Below are 17724 nucleotides of genomic sequence, written 5' to 3' on the forward strand. Positions count from 1 at the left end.
AACTTCTTTGATTAGCCTTTCCAAATTCTTTTCTCCTCTGAAGATTTTTTTGTTCTATTGACTGAACCATCTCTTCCTGTTTCTTAGTGTGGCTTGTAATTTATTGCTGATATCTAGGCATCTGATTATTTTGATGTGTTAATTCTGAGGGTAAATTTCTCCCTCTTGCTTGGGCTTTATGGTTTATTGGCTTTGCTTTAAGACTCTTCTTAATGCTTGGTCCAACTTTTTCTGGACTTTTGGAGTAGCCCATGTTTTACTGTTCAGATTTTCTCAGTTCTTCCACACCTGAATCTTGCCCTGAATATGTAGTACAGTTTTTAAGATTGTCCTGCTGTGTCCAGTTGTTTCACCTCCACAAGAAAGCATCCTTTCCTCTGTTCCTTCTTGAACTGTTCTGTTCTTACCAGTTCCTATGATTTGTTTAAATCCTTTCCTTTATGCAGTGTTCCCTTTTTGATACACTCTTCAGTTTTGAGATCTGTCCTGTCTTACAGCTCTTCTGTCCCCATCCCACCCCCTTTTATTCTGTGAAGCTTTTCTGTCTTGGGTTTCTTCTCTGTTAAGGTGTCCCACCATGGAAAGCAAATAGGTTCATCCCAGAAAGGTCTGTTTTGCATTTAGTTGGTCTAGAAAAGAGACAGGATTGAGTGTGTGCATCTCCTGCCAAGAGTTCTGCTGTGGTCTCCTTTGTTTCCATAGGGGCATTTTTTTTTTTTTTTAATGTGGCACTGTGCAACCATTTGTGTTCTGCCCTGGATCTCTGTGGACTTGGATCCCTGTGTCTGGATATGTGTGTTGTTTTAACTCAACTGTTATGAGTGGCTCTATTATCGGCATTTGGAGGGACCTAGTCTGTGTGGTCTCTGTGACTTCCAAGCTGCACAGTACCAAGTGAGGGGCAAGAGTCTGGACTGTCAGGTCCAGGTTATAGATCTCCTACATTTTTTGGTGTTTTTTTTTTCTTTATCTTTGATTCAGCATTTGTGGAGTCCTTCTTCAGTCTCTTTCATACTCCACAGATCCAAGCAAAGGGATCTGTCCTTTTATTAGTGATTTTGAGGGGAGACCTTTCCAGGGGATGTCTTACATTACCATTTGATGATGCTGCTCTCTGGACATGTGATGATTTTGATATGCTAACTTGAAGGTCAGTTTCTCCCTCTTGCTTAGGGTTTTACTGAACACTGGCTATATGTCAAGTATATACTTTAATGCTTGATCCAGCTCATACAGAATTTTAGAGTAGCCTATGTTAAATGGTTCAGATTTTGTCAGGTCCTTTGTATTTGTTTCTTACCTTGGACATGTGATTCAACATTTTTTAAAGTTTATTTTTCAAGAAGTTTTAGATTACAGAAAAATAATGTAAAAAAATAGGGGATTCTAATATATCCCACCCTTCTCCCCTCCCATTTCTATTAATAACATCTTACAATAATGTGGCACATTTGTTACAATTGATGAACAAATATTGAAGCATTGCTATTAACCATGATCTATAGTTTACATTATGGTTTTCACTTTTCACTATACAATTTCATAGGTTTTGACAAACTGTACAATGATCTGTATCCATCATTGTAATATCATGCAGAACAATTCCAATGTCCTCCAAAATGCCCATGTTACACCTATTCTTCCTTCTCCCTCCCTTCAGAACCTCTGATGACTACTGTCTTTATATCACTGTTACAAGTTTTTCCATTACTATAATAATAATAAGTATACTTTGGTCCATAGTTGCATTCCCCCTTATGTTTGTTCATTCCTTCAATCTTGGGAATTTTGGAATGGTAATGCCTGCTCTGCTTCAGATTGAGAGGGGGCTTAGATCTTATGGGGAAGATGGGAGGAAATATTTTCCTTCCAGTTACATATTCTCTTTGCTTTTTGTGGTGGGGATTGTCCATTATCATCATTTTGTCATTTGTTCTTGGCCATTCTGATGAACTGGAGAGTAGGTGTTGGCTGCAACTCTGCTGAGATTCAGGGCTCAACCAGCAAATGAACAAACTGAATATTTAAGCTTTTCTTGGACATATATTTTATGGGTATAGTGCTATTTATATGTTCAAATAAAAGGGGAAGAAAAATCATATGTATGGAAATTATAAATAAGTCTAACTCTGTTACATTGGGGAAATAAATTATTGGATATCCCAAGGTAAGGCCCATTGATGGGCTGCTGATTTCATGTGCATATAGAGTCCAGATGTTTCTAGAGCTGACAGGAGTACCCCTGTTTGAGGCTTTGTTTAACATAGCAGTTAGTGAGATCTCCCTGAGAGGTGCATAAGTGTAACCTGTGGAATGACCCCCGACTCACTTTGAAATCTCTTAGCCATAAAAAACTCTTTTGTGTTTAATGTTTCCCCCTTTTGGTCAAGGCTCTTTTCCAAATGCTTCACTGCTTGGCACTTATATTAATCCCTTGGTTCCAGAGAGGCTTATCCATGGGAGTCATGTCCCATGATGGGAAGATGGTAGTGAGTTTATCTGCTGAGTTTGGTTTTGAGAGAGGCCACATTTGGGAACAAGGAGGTTTTCAGAAAGTAACTCTTAGGCAATAGGTATTATTAGGCTAAGTTTCAATTTTACAAGAATAAGATTCATAAGTACAAGCATTAATATTAAGGGTTTGGTGTATTGGTCTGTTTTCTCTTATTAGCCATGCCTATGTACTCTAGAGATTATTGCTGCTATATTAGAAAGAGTAGCAGGATGCCCCAGGATGGAACTTCAATAGATTTTTTTGGTTATTGTACTGAGATCTTTGATCCATTTTTTTGTGTGTAGGACACAGATGGTAATCCTCTTTCATTCTTATGAGTATGGATATCTAATTCTCCAAGCCCCATTTGTTCAAGAGACTATTCTGTTCCAGTTGAGTGGAGTTTGTGACCTTGTTGAATATCAGTTGACCATACATGTGTGAGTCTATATCTGAACTCTCAATTTGGTTCCATTGATTAGTATGTCTATCCTTGTGCCAATACTATGCAGTTTTGATCCTGTAGCTTTGTAGTATGTTTTTAAGTCAGATAGTATGATTCTTCCAATTTCATTTTTCTGTTCCAAGATGTTTTTGGCTATTTGGGGCCCCTTACCCTTCCAAATAATTTTAATAATTGGTATTTCAAGTTCAGTAAAAAATGATATTGTGACTTTTATTGTGATTGTATTGAATCAGTAAATCAATCTGGATAGAATAGACATCTTTTTTTTAAGATGTATTTATTTATTTATTTCTCTCCCCTCACCTCCCCCCCAGCCTGGTTGTCTGTTCTCTGTGTCTATTTGCTGCATTTTCTTTGTCCACTTCTGTTGTTGTCAGCGGCACAGGAATCTGTGTTTCTTTTTGTTGTGTCATCTTGTTGTGTCAGCTCTCCCTGTGGGTAGTGCCATTCTTAGGCAGGCTGCATTTTCTGTCATGCTGGGCGGCTCTCCTTATGGGGTGCACTCCTTGCGCATGGGGCTCCCCTATGTGGAGGACACCCCTGCGTGGCATGGCACTCCTTGTGTGCATCAGCACTGCACATGGGCCAGCTCCACACGGGTCAAGGAGGTGCAGGGTTTGAACCACGGACCTTCCATGTGGTAGACGGATGCCCTAACCACTGGGCCAAGTCCGTAGCCCGTGGATAGACATCTTAATAATACTTTGTCTTTCAATCCATGAACAGGATATATTCTTTCATTTATTTATGTCCACTTTGAGTTCTCTTAATAATGTTGTGTAGTATTCTGTGTTCAAGTCCTTTACAACCTTAGTTAAGTTTATTTATTGATATCTTATTCTTTTAGTTGCTATTGAAATGGGATTTTTTCTTCATTTCTTCCTCATGTTGCAAATTATCAGTATCCAGAAATGCTCCTGACTTGTACATATTGACATTATATTCTACCTCTTTATTGACTCATTTATCAGCTCTTTTAGCTTTGTTGTAGATTTTTTTTTGGACTTTCTATGTATAGGAGCATCTCATCTGCAAATAGTGAAAGTTTTACTTCTTCCTTTCCAGTGTGGATGCTTTTTATTTTTATTTTTCTTGTCTAAGTACTTGAGCAAGTACTTCTAATATGATGTTAAGTAAGAGTGATGATAGCGGGCATCCTTGTCTTTTTCCAGAACTTATAGGGAATGCCATTAGTCTTTCACCATTGAGTTTGATGTTAGCTGTAGGCTTTTCATATATGCCTCTTATCGTGTTGAGAAATTTTCATTCTAACCCTTTCTTTTGAAGTGTTTTCATCAAGAAAGGGAGGTCTTTTTTTGTTGAATGCCTTTTCTATGTTCATAGAGATGACCATGTGATTTTTTTCCTTCAACTTGCTAATGTAGTGTATTACATTAATTGATTTGATTATGTTGCCATCCTTGCATACCTGGGATAAAACCCACTCATTCATGCCATATAAGTCAATTGATGTGTTGTTGGGATATACATAGGATAAACCTTCCTACTCCCATAGGGAAAAATTGGAAGGAAAATGGGTCATGAGCTCCAAACATTCTGAAACCATGCAGGGCATAATCCATTAGATTTCAAGATCTGAACATCATCTATAGAATGATGTTTTGTCTACCAGGCATGAAGGAGTTTTCCAAGTGCTTGTTCAGTAGCCATGCTCTCCCTGAACACTGGGGTTCATGCCCCCCCCCACCCCTTTAGAACCCTGTGGTGATGGCCAGTCTCTCTGTAATCCCCAGGGAATGGACTCTATTCTGTGAGAACTTTGGGGTGGTAACACTCTTTCTGAACTATGGGGTAGAAGGTTTGCCCTCTTCAAGCTCTGAGTCAGACTTACCCTTTCCATACACAAGGGTGGGTCCACTCTCTAAGCTTGAAAAGATGTTTTCAGTCCAGACTTCAATTACCATGGTTCTGTCCTTGAAGTTATTTTTTCTTCAATCTGTCCCTTTTTTGTACCTTTATCCTAGGCTGGCAGTGGTTCCATTCAGACAGATCTCACACACAAAAATACTTGCCAATTTTGCATGTAGTACACAGGGGTCCAAACCATCAGACCAAAGAACTTTCCACAGATTCTTTCTGGATGACTGCATTTCCAATGCTAACTTGTACTGAAATTGCTGACTGGTTCCTTGTTCAGTTCAGCCCTCACATGGAGCACTAATCTCTGGGGACTTGCTTTCTGGAAGCCCAGAACTTTTCAAATCAATTTCTGGTTTCTTTGTACCCAGGAGTTCAGTTCTCAACTTATCCCTTTCCTCTCACATTTTATTATAAGCTGCAAGGAGAAACCAGGCTACATTTTCCACATTCAGCTCTGAAATCTCCTCAACTAATATACAGCTTCATCAGTCTCAAATTTTGCCTTCTATCCTATATAAAAACTCAATTTTGTCAAGTTCTCTGCCACTTTAAAACAAGGATCATCTTTCTTCCAGTTTCCAGTAACACATTCATCATTTTCTTCTAAGACTTCGTGACAAGTACATTTGGTATTCATATTTCTATAGTCTATTTAAAGCAGTCTAGGCCTTTTCTATCAAGCACCTTACAATTCTTTCAGCCTCTACTCAATACCCAATTCTAAAACTGTTTCCACATTTGGTATTTGCAGTAACAGTACTCCACTTTCCTGGTACCAAAATCTGTTTTAGTTTCCCAAGCCACTCAAAGCAGATACTATGAAATTGTTTGGCTTAAAAATGGGAATTTATTAGCTTACAAGCTTATTGTTTTTAGGCTGTGAAAATGTCCAAATCAAGGCATTATCAAGGCAATGCTTTCTTCCCAAAGACCTGCTGCCGGTGATCCTTGACTCCTCTGCCACATGGCAAGGCACATGGAGGCATCTGCTTGTCTCTCCCTTCTCTTCCAGATTTTGTTGCCTTCAGATTCTTGCTCTTTCTGTATTAATTCCTTTTATAATGGACTCCATTTATAGGATTAAGACCCACCCTGAGTGAGGTGGGTCACACCTAAACTGAAGTAGCCTCATCAAATGGTCCTCCTTAGAAAGGGTTTATATCCACAGGAATGGATTCAATTTAAGAATATGTTTTTCAGAGGATACATAAAGCTTCAAACCATCATGTTTATCCATTAGATTATCCTGCCCTTAGGGATTCAGATAGAGTCAATGTTCAAAAAGGCCCAGGCTTTTTATTTGGTGCTCCAGCAATCAGAGAATGGCTTGGGTATGTGCATCTCTTGCTAACAGTTCTGCCAAGGTTTCTTCTGTTTCCTGGGGCCTATTTTGTATGCATGTGCTCTCCAGCCACTTGGGTTCTGTCCTGGGTCTCTGCAGCTTTTGGTCCTTGTGCCTGAATATGCATGGGGTTCTAACACACTGCTGTGAGTAGCATTGTGATCTGCATCCATGGCAGGTGGTACCTGGGCTGTGCTGTCACTGTGTGACTCTTAAGCTGTGTATGACAGAGTGACAGGGAGGGGTTCTGACTGTCAGGCCCAGGTCATAGATGTCCTACCTTTTTTTTCTTTTTCTTTAATTTCAACATTTGGGGAGTCCTTATCCTGTCTTTATCATTATCCAGAGCTCCAAACAAGGGGCATTTGTCCTTTTATTAGTTGTTCCTGAGGAAAGACTTTTCCAAGGGATATGTTACATTGCCATTTGATGATGTTACTTGAGATACACGTTTATCCTGTAAAACATTCCCCTTTTGGCTTAAGCTCTCAAACACTAGATTTGATTGCAATCAAGATTTACACTTGATACATGCAGTTAACTTATTGCTCTTTTTGACTAAGATTTTAGTGCCAAAGTGATTAAGCACAATATCATAGTTTCTGAAGTATCTGGAACATAGTGGATGTTGAATGAATTTGTGTTGTATTGAGTAGAATTAAGTTGTGACTTAATTAAGTTCTTTTTCACAACTCCTGTCCAGGGTATTTAAAATGTAAGTTCCAGTGTGGTAAGAATGATTTTTTGGTCTATTTTTTTCATTGCTTTATCCCCAGTTCCTAGAAAAGCATCTGACAAATAAAAGTTTTACCTTAAGTTTAGCTAATGAATGAATGATAAGCTTGGAAAAATGAAAGAAAAATTATTTAACCTTAAATCTTGGACTTTAATGAAATGAGGCTCTTGAATTTATCCTCAAAGAAATATGCAGAGCTGTGAATATGTATTTACTTACAGTGGTTCCATTACAGCCTTTTGAATATACCACAACAGAGACTTAGTTAATTGAATTATGGAGTGCAATACTAGATAGTCAGGTAAGATGATTTTGCAGAAGAATATTTATCAACATCAAAAGATGTAAATGCTCTATTACTCTGTCAAAATAAAATTTGCAATATTATAAATAGCATGTCCTCATTTTCAAATAAAATTATATCATATGAATGGAATACATGAAAATTTCTAACTGATACTGGTGAGTTTATAGACATTTTTTCTTTGTGTTTTCTAGTATTTCTACATTAAGCTGAATTAGTTTTGTAATTAGAAAATTAAATTCCTTGAAATCCTGTGAGGTTATAGTACTTTAACAATGATTGGGTCCATGCTGTTAATGAGATACTTGTCAGATGCCAATATATCCATTTTCTAGCATAATGAGGGTTTCTAACCAATAGAGGGTAAATATTTAACAACTGGCTCTCTGAAAAAAACACACACCAAACAAAACAAAACAAAACGCCAACAAATAACCCTGATCTGAAGTGCTTGATAATTTCCCTGGTGTAAATGTTCCCACCATGACCAATTTCCAGTTACAGCATGACACAATGAATGTGAAGTTGAGAAGTGATGTGCCCAGTCAGCTTTCATGAACTGGTTTAAGCAGGTTTTGCCACACCATTGCTCACCACACATATCATGCCAAGAATGTCATTTATCAAATTAATATAGAACAGGGGTTGGGAAGTTTTTCAGAGAAAGACTAGTAGTCAATATTTTAGGATTTGCACACCACTTGTTCTCTTTAACAACTACTCAGATTTGCCATTGTAGTGCAAATGCAACCATAGACGATAGGAATTGTGCACCACTCAAAAGATTGTGGGCTGGAGTTTTCTCATGAGCCATAATTGTCTGACCCTATATAGACCATAAAACACATGTAAAACCAAAAGTGCATCCAATGCAAGGGAATCCTTAAAAATTCAAAAGATCCTTTAAGATATTGCTGTACATCAGAGGTAGGACTATGAACATCTGTTAACTACTGAGCTTTCAATGTGTGAAAGTGTGGGTTAGGGAGGGCTTAAGCCAATAAAAAGCAGGCTAATGAAATGTTTACTCAACTATATTGTTTAGGGATATAAAGTGTGTTTCTATCAGATATATCGATTCTGTCACACTAGAAGATGTGAGAAAATTGACGAAAGTGTGAAAGGCCAGTAAAGTCTCTGGGGCCTAGTGCATGTTGAACCTATCTGCAAGCTTATTTACATGATATATGAATCATTTATCATAAAATATGTAGCTCTTAGTGTGTGCATGAGTCTTTCTACCTCTTGCCAAGTTTTTTTTCCCCCTAGCAAAGAAGCCGACTTCAGCATTAAGTGATTAGTATGCCTCACCAGGGGCTATCTCAATGATCGATTGGTACAGATAGTTCTTGGTCAGAGGGAGTGTGGAATTCTAGGCCCTTTAAAGAGTCTGGTCCTTGCAAAGCAGCTTAGTTTTCCTTTGAATAAAAACAGGCACATGGGTAGTTGAACTAAGGCTTTATTTACTTCCAACTCATCTTTCTCCCCCAAAACAATCAATTCTCATGCAGTTTATTCCTGGAAATCTGAGGTGGAGAAGAGAAGTTTGTATTTGAAAGTTTTCCTCATTTGTCTTCAAAGCCATTCTTATTTACTAGGGATTTAGTAATACACAAAAGGACCATGATGCAAAAGCTCTAACATGCTTTAAGACTTAAAAACACAATATCCCACTCTCCCCATCTAAGTATTGAATAAACAACAGTAATTGATCTCAGTCATCAGTTCAATGAAGTTTGCTCTGTCCCTTCATCCTGTGCAATGCTGACTTGATAAAAGTGAACCAAATCCATCAACTAGTAAGGCTCAACCTTCACCCTTTCTTTAATATGCACAGATGAGCCTGTGTAACAATTTCCTAAGACCTTTTGTTTGGGGGAAAAGATTCTTCTCATGATATGACTTGATATTCTAGTGACACCCCAGTATTACAGAACTTGCTCTTTACTGGTATTTTCCTTTATCTCTGGAACCTCTCAGTGCAGGCTAGAGGGAGCCAGTCTCCTTCAGATGTGGGAAAACTGAGGCTGCAGAGAGGGGAAACAGATTTGCCAAAGGTTTTTATGTCATTCATTAGGGAGAGTGAAATTAGGGTTTAGGATGAGATAGGAGTGATAGTGATCATCACAGCTAGAAAACTGAAATATTCAAAGATATTTACCAAAACCTTATTGTCTCATTAAATTTTTAACAATTCCCATAGGGGACTTTCTTTTCATTTGTGCCCTGACCTGTGGGCCAGAGAGTGTGTGATCATAAATCCTGTGAGGAACAGTTTATCTAGAAGGGGGAGATTCCTCTCTTCACTGAAATAGAGCAGAGTAGGTCATGGAAAGGTCTCAGATTGCCCTTAGGCACGCCATAGATAGAAGGTTAAAATATCCATGAACCAAGCATGTAGCTTTTTTGAAAACAATGAGGGTTAGATTTGGAGTGGGCACATTGTTTTGACTTGTGAAAACTTTCTTGAGGAGATGAGAGTTGAATACAAGTATGTCTCATTTTACATAATATAATATGTCTGTCCAACACTGCATGCAAATTGATTTTTATGAAGGTGAAATTATAGACTCTTTAATCTGAGCTATCCCTTGGGATTATGCAGCTCCATCTAGGAGGGTAGAATCATGAGGCTCCAAGTTTTTTATCCCTTCCAAGTAAAAATTCCCAAGTTTTGATCCCTAAATCAGCTTTATTTAAAATTTTGTAAATATTGGAACGTGGCATAAGACTTTGTTAAAAGCAGAATGTTTGTGACTAGGAATACATTGATTTAATGTATTTTTCTCTTTTGGCAAAAAAAAATTGAGGCACAGAAATGTGAAGTGACTTTCTTAAAATCAACCAACTAGTTATCAGTGGGACCAGAAGCATCGTTTTCCACAGAGAGTTCCTTCCATCCCAGTATTCTAGAGGGGTTACTGCAATTTCAGTGGTGCTTCATATACCTATAGCTCCTAAAGCTGAAAGGGAGCTCAAGAGATTATGATATTCTAGGCAGATATTTTTCTTTTCTAACCTCACTGTAGACATAAGAAAATGGAGCCTTGAAACGTAAGTTTGTGTCCATAACTAGCTAGTGGTGAGAGAGTGACAAAGGCCCGAGTACAGAGCCTCTAACAGAGAACCCTTCTGCCTACTCCCACCCCATCCCTTCCATCTGACTCTAGTGATGAGAGGTCCCTTACTCTTTAGCTTCCAGTTTCCACTGGCTTCTGACTTAGAGGCAAGCCTCTGGAAATTTAACATTTAAAGATTTTGCTAAAAGAAAGATGAGTCCCATAGAAGAGAGATCCCTGAGAAAGGTTTTTTCTCTGCACTTTTCAGACAGGTAGATTCAGTTGTAAAATTTTGGTTTGGATCCTGAACATGTGTGAGAGAAGTATCTTATTTCTTGGGAATGCTCTATTGTTTAAAAAAAAAAAAAGACAAAACTGTACTAGCTCTTTGTAAAAGTTAACTTTTAGAATGATTAGGAGGACTACTCATATCAGGGTTCCATTTGTATTTTGTAAACACATCCCCATCACCATGAGCTGAATATTCCCTGTCCAGCCCTTTTATGAACCCATATGGTCATTTTAATTGACCCTAAACTGTCCTATTGCTTTAAGTTCAATGGTGGTGTTGTGTACATATTGGAAAGTGATGAAGTGGTCACTTTCATGAATGATGGTGCTGTTTGGTGATACTAATTACTGGCATAGCTTTGAACTATGTCTAGAGAGGATGCATTTGTTAAAAAAGAAGAGCATTAAGACATTTTCTCCCTGGCTTGTCTAAGGCAATTTTTTCTGGTCTTAGGTGAAAGGGAAACGAGGGGTGATAATTGCTATACCTTGTGCATTTGGCACTGCTACTTAAAAGTATCCCTATGGCCAGGCACAGTGCCCTGCCTTCATAGCAGACATTGCACAAATCCCAATAGAGAAAGATAATGTGGTTTATGATTATTATAAATACCTTACATTTTTGTAGCTCTTTTTAAAACACTGTTCTATGCACAAGCAGGGACGATCCCCCTTACTTCTCCAAATTCATTCTCTACTTGCTCCTCATTCCTTAAACTCCAGCCAAAATGCATTTCTGGCTTTTCATCAATTCCTCCAAGCTTGTCCTGCCTTGAGGCTATTCACTGGAGCTTATTCCATCTGGAATCTTTAACTCTGATTATCTTCTGGCTAGATTCTCATCAGGTCTCTGTGCAAATGAAATCTCCAGAAGACCTTCCTAACTGCCCTATCTAAAATAGCCACTCTCTATGCTAATATTTGTTTTCTTGTCTTCACAGCATTTTTATATTCAAAACTATTTTATCAATCGCTAGTTTATTCTTTATCTTCTCCTAACACCATTTAATTAGCAGGAGCAAATGAAACAGTGCCTATTACATAGGCAATACTCAATAATAATTACATGTTTCCTGTGTAAATAAATAAATTATTTATTTTTAATCTTTTATGAAATGTCTGAAGCATTAAAAAAATGTGTGACTCCAAAAACTCAAACAGCTAATAGGTGACTCTAGATTCAAACCCTCTCTGTTGACTAATTTATACTGTGTTCATGAAAAAATTTAGTGGTTAAGAGTAGCCACAGTTAAAAAAAAAAAAAAGAGTAGCCATGTTTTAATAGTTTGATTCCATGTGACATTTGGGCCTTTATTTGTTCCTTTTGTACCTCAGTTTCCTCATCTAGTTAGGATGAATAAATAATATAAATATATAAAAATATATAAGTATATTTTATATAAATATAATTTTAACTACCCCATGAGGTTGTGGTGAGGAGTGAGTGCACTAACATGTATAAAACACTGATAATAATGCCTGAGATGTAGTGAGCTCTATTATTACTGTAACTTCTCTTTAAACATTTGAAAATGAACATTTGGTACCTTACTGTTTTAGTTTTCTAAAGGCTGCCAAAGCAATATAGCAGAAATGGGTTGGCTTTTAAAGTGGGGATTTATTAATTTACAAGCTTACAGTTTTGAAGCCATGAAAGTGTCCAAATCAATGCATCATCAGAAGATGCTTTCTCCCTGATCTGCAGCTGTAGTGCTTAAGAATAAGACATCATCCACTAGTCTCTCCCTTTTCCTCCAGGACTTGTTGCTTTCAGCTTCTGGCTAATGTGGCTTCCTCTCAGTCTCTGAATTCTGTTGATTTCAGCTTCTAATCTCTGGGAACTTCTGTCTCAGCTTCTCAGTTTATCTTCATCCTGCAGCTTTGTTTCTGTATTTATGGCTTTTCATTCCTCCTTTTATAAAGGACTCCAGAATGATGATTAAGACCCATCCTGGGTCATACAACCTCATCAAAGGTCCTTAACTTAAGTAAATTAATCAAAAATTCTCACCTACAATAGGTTTACATTTACAGGAATGGATTAGCTGAAGAACATACTTTTGGGGGTTCCACAAAAAGAAATCAAACCTCCACACTTGCTTCCCAATCGTCTTTTCTCCAGATTACAATCCTCAGATCCTTTAACACTGTGATGCAGTGTTAATACCCTTGCTATTCTCATTGACTTCCTGTACCTGTGTTCCAGTTTGTTAATGCTCCTTCAAAAATAGGTGCTTACAAGACTATTTGTTGCAATACTATTATAAAAAATAAGGACTGAATAGACATATCGATATGTTGGAGTAATATGGGACTAGAAAGAGATAGAAAATATCTCTATTTACTGACATATTGACATAGAGATCTCCAGGAAATATTTAGTGAAAACCAAATCAAATCAAAACAAAAGAAACAACTTAAAAATATGAACAAAAACGTTCTGTATCTGGATAGTGATGATGAGAACGTGATTACATTGGTAATCACATAGAATCAAACTAGCTTCTTAAATATGAGTGTACTTTATAAAAAGTTATACCTTACTAAAACTAACAAAAAGGAAATACATATTTCCTAGCTCTTTCCACTATAAATTTCCAGAAATAGTGAAAAACTCAGTAGCCATGTGTACCTTTTCACCCAGATTATGGTTTCTAAATACCATTCCCCAGGGAACAGAACCAAGATTCCATGAAAAAAATGGCTGTTAGCTGTGTGGGCCTGAAATTTTAAAACAGGTTAAAAAACTAGAAAACAATATATCAAAGAAATTTTCAGTGGTCTCTAGAATTATGTCAAAACCATTAGGAGTTAATTTATACAGCTTTCCATGGAAGACAGGTGGGATTATTTTAGCATCCCATTCCCCAACCTCCCACATCATCATGAGACATCCACTGCACTTGGTGAACACATCTCTGAGCACCGCCATACCACACGGTCAATGGTCCACACTCTCCCCTAGTCCACCCAGTGGACCATGGGAGGACACTCAATGTCCAGCAGCTGCCTCTGCAGTACCACCCAGGACCACTCCAAGTCCTGAAAATGCCCCCACATCACATCTCCTCCTCCCATTCCCTACCCCCAGCAGCTACCATGGCCACTCTCTCCACGTCAATGCCACACTTTCTCTGATTACTAATCACAATAGTTCATGAATAGAATATCAGTAATCCACTCTAATCCATACTCTATTCCTCCATCCTGTGAACCCTGGAATGGTGATATCCACTCCACATCTATATTGAGAGGGAAGTTAGATTCCACATGGATGATGGATGCAATTCTGCTTTCAGTTGTAGGGTGCCGAAAGATTACTACCAAGTACCAGCTGATGATGTAACTAGGAAACGACCTTGAATAAAAGGGTCAACTCAGACCAGCAGAATATCTCAGCCTACATGTAATATCAGGAGTTAAAAATGCTTTTTGACCTTGAATAAAAGGGGGAAATGGAAAGAACAAATGGGTTTATATGGCTATAAGGCTCCAAAAAAGAGCTGGAAGGTCATCAAAGGGGTCGCCCTTATGCACACCTCAGCAGAGCCCCAGAGACAGCTAAAGTAGATACAACCCCAGGTATTGGCTCTTCTGAGGGCCATATGTTCTATGGTCATGGCAGATGGAGTTCAGTGCCATGTCAGTTGGTCCTACTTTGGAGTTTGTGTTCCTGAGTGTGATGGAGTTGGACTCAGATGTGATCTTTGTTCACAGATCTCTCCTGTTACTTTTACTGGACCTGTGGTTGTGCTGGGGTTAGTGTATACTCAAGGGACCTGAATCTCTGGACTGTCCATGAGATAGCCAGGCCCTGAGACTCAACAGACTTGCAACTCCTATCCACTGGTTTATTGGACTTACCCCAGCTAACGAACACAATAATATTTAAAAGCCCCAAAACTCATTGATCATTTTTGGAAAATGTTAAGACAACTAATCACTATTTTGAAAACTGGTATTAAATAGCAAGAATCAAGAATTTTGCCATCCTTTCCTGAACCAACTGCATAATAGGATAATCAAATAATTGATGAAAGACATTTTCTCATTTTACTACATGTGACATTCATATTTCTCTTCTATAAGGTAAAGGGGTGTGGAATAAGGATTGGATTAAATAAATTTTAATTTTTCTCCAACTCTACAACCCTGACTAAGAGCAATAGCCGTACCTCCTCCCTTGTAAGTGCCTGTAAAGTCTAGTATGGAATACTGCATAGAATGTGATCATCTTATCAAGCACTGGCTCAGTGATCAAGGCTATTTCACAATATAGATCTTTCATAAAGGCTGAATAACATTCTTAAGTAGCAAATTGTCAAGGTGATTATTTCAGTAGTTGATATTGAGGGAAAAATTTGAAAAGTACCAGCAGGAAGGAAGAAAGGGAGTTAGTAGAATATTTTCAGCAGTGAGAATTGTTCAAACATTTTGGTGTCCCAAACATAAAGGTAAGGTTCTACCTTCTGAGATTTTCTTTAGAGTACAGGAAAGGACCCCTTAAAAGTCTACCCCAAGCAACACATCTCATTGGCCTGATATCTTAAATGTTGCCCTGCCTCCTTGATGAAGTGGTCTGACCCCTCTGACAAGAGTTCCAGCAACCATCCTTTCACGCCTTGTTGGTTTAGTTTCACATGATGGATGACATGACGCCCTGTCGGCAGGGCTGTTGGTACCTGCTCTGTAAATGACTCTGGTATCATGCTGCCAAAGGCAAAGTGACCATCTCTCAATTCTGGCTAAGCATTTTGACTTCAGGTTTTCAAGTTATGGAAGCTAGTGATTTATGAGACATACAAAAGCATAAATGGTCTTCCATTCCCCTGACAAGAATAGACTCCCTCAATAACCCCTAATCCATGCATCCTTTGCAGGATAATGCTGCTCTGGAAAGAAGAGTGTAGTGCTCTTTTCCTGCACCAAAAGCCAAAATCTATTTGCATAAGGCAGTTTTGTGTGGATATAGGCCTGGCCAGTAGATCATGGCCTTGTTGGAGTGATTGTATAACCATTTTCCATTTTAGCTGAACTGTTCTCCTTTATCGCAGTTTATCACCAGTTGCTGAGGGTAATAGATTTTTTCTTAAAATAATGTTTTGAGACTGGGATGAAAATATGCTGTCGTCTAGATATGAAGTTAAAGGTAAATTGTCACACATCCAATGACCTGTGTTGTCTTGATACCTAGTATTTTCCCAGATTCTTCATTAGTGGCTGAGAAACTGCCCTTGTGAACCATTTGGCCTACAATCCTTCACTTGCATGGAACTCTGAACAAGGTGAAGCTCAAAGATAAGGTGAGACTCAGGGATATGTTAAGAGTAGGTCTTGATCTCCTGGGGCTTATAGCAATGTATCACAGACTAGTTGGCTTAAACAATCAAAAGGTATAACCTAACAGTCTGGCAGACTAGAAGTCTAAAATCAATGTATTGTGTCAGCAGAGCACTGTTCCTGAAGTCTGTACTGTTCTGGCAGTGGTTTTCTGTCATTCCAGAATGTTCCTAGTTTCTGGCATAACACACCTCTGTCTGATGTGAGTTATGGCTATCTCTCTGTCTTTTTTTTACTGATGGTTCCAAATTTTCTCTCTTTATAAGGATACCAGTCATATTGGATTAGGACTGATCCAACTCCCATTTGGCCTCATCCTAACTAATAACATCTTCAAAGATCCTATTTCAAAATAAGATCACATTCAAGGGAATAGGCTTTAGGATTTGAACATATCTTTCTAGAAGGATAAAATTCAACTTATAACCATGACCAGCTGTGCTGGTTTGTTAGGGACTGAGGGGTTTACTGGGACATGGTACTTTTAGTACTAAAACCTGGATAGTAGCAGGCAAATCAGGACAAGATAACAACCCTAGTTGGAAATGAAGAATTGGAAGGAGTGTAGAATGAAGAGAAGCATGAAGCTCCATGTTGAAGTGTAGATGTCTAGTGGTTATTATATGGCAAGTAAAGACTTTTCTAAAGATAACATTACTGTCACTATAGTTCTGTCAAAATGACCAGTGCCTTTACCTACTATGGAATAGACATTCAGTAAATTAACCCTGTCCCCCAATTTGGCTCCCTCATCTGTTTGCTTGTTGTTTTTGCTCATTGTTTTTGTTTGTTGTTTGCACTCATTGTCTGCTCATAGTCTGCTTTTTGTTTCTTGCTCATTTGTCTGTTTGTTTTTTCTTTAGGAGGTACCAGGAACAGAACCCAGGACCTCCCGTGTGGGAGGTGGGCACTCAACTGCTTGGGCCACATTTGCTCCCTGCTTGTTTGTTTTTGCTCAGTGTCTGCTCATTGTCTGCTCATTGTTTTTTTCTCATTGTCTGCTTGTTGTTTTTCTCAGTATCTGTTGTTTGTCTTTTTTAGACGGCACTAGGAACTGAACCTGGGACTTCCCACGTGGGAGGGCGCTCAACTACTTGAGCCACATCCACTGCCTGTGGTAGTTTTTTTTAAATTTAACTTAATTTGAATTAGTGAATAGTAAGGCTGACTAGACTGACCATTTCACCACAGATCTAGTAGTCTATATGAGAATGTACCTTGTGTCTGAATTGCTCTTTGAGGCTAGAATGGAGCACCCTCTAAAAGTAAGGTGTGAGTTATTCCAGAAGATCATATCAGAAGGAATTGTATTGTATGGTTAATCTCAGAGTATTTGGTCCCAGGTTGGGCACATTGTAGTCAGAAAATACATCTTTGGGAATTGTCAAAAAGGATTGATTCCATTGAAATGTTTCTTCTTGCTCAAACTCTCATATAGGGATGGAAGTAGCTTGCTTTTCCTAGAACGGCATTTTCTTGTGGGGAAAAATAAAATATGACTTACGTTTTTATAGTCACTCATTACAGTTAATGAATGAGGAGTACAAAATCATTTAGGGTTTAAAAATATTCCAAATACCTTTTCAGACATACCAGGCTTGTAAAACTGGACATACTATCGGGCTCCTGTTCCTTTACACTCTTAAGGTACATTCTTTTGAAGGTTATGTAATTGATACTTTTCTGATTTATTTAGCCTGGACTCATCTAAATGTTACTTCATAAGTCATACTAACTGCTTGAGAAGGCAACTTGAGATTTAAATTTTAAAAAAGTCTCGTGGCCTGAAGAGCAGGAAGTGACATATTGCC

This window comes from Dasypus novemcinctus, chromosome 13, assembly GCF_030445035.2.
Source record: "Dasypus novemcinctus isolate mDasNov1 chromosome 13, mDasNov1.1.hap2, whole genome shotgun sequence".
In the NCBI taxonomy this organism is placed as follows: domain Eukaryota; kingdom Metazoa; phylum Chordata; class Mammalia; order Cingulata; family Dasypodidae; genus Dasypus; species Dasypus novemcinctus.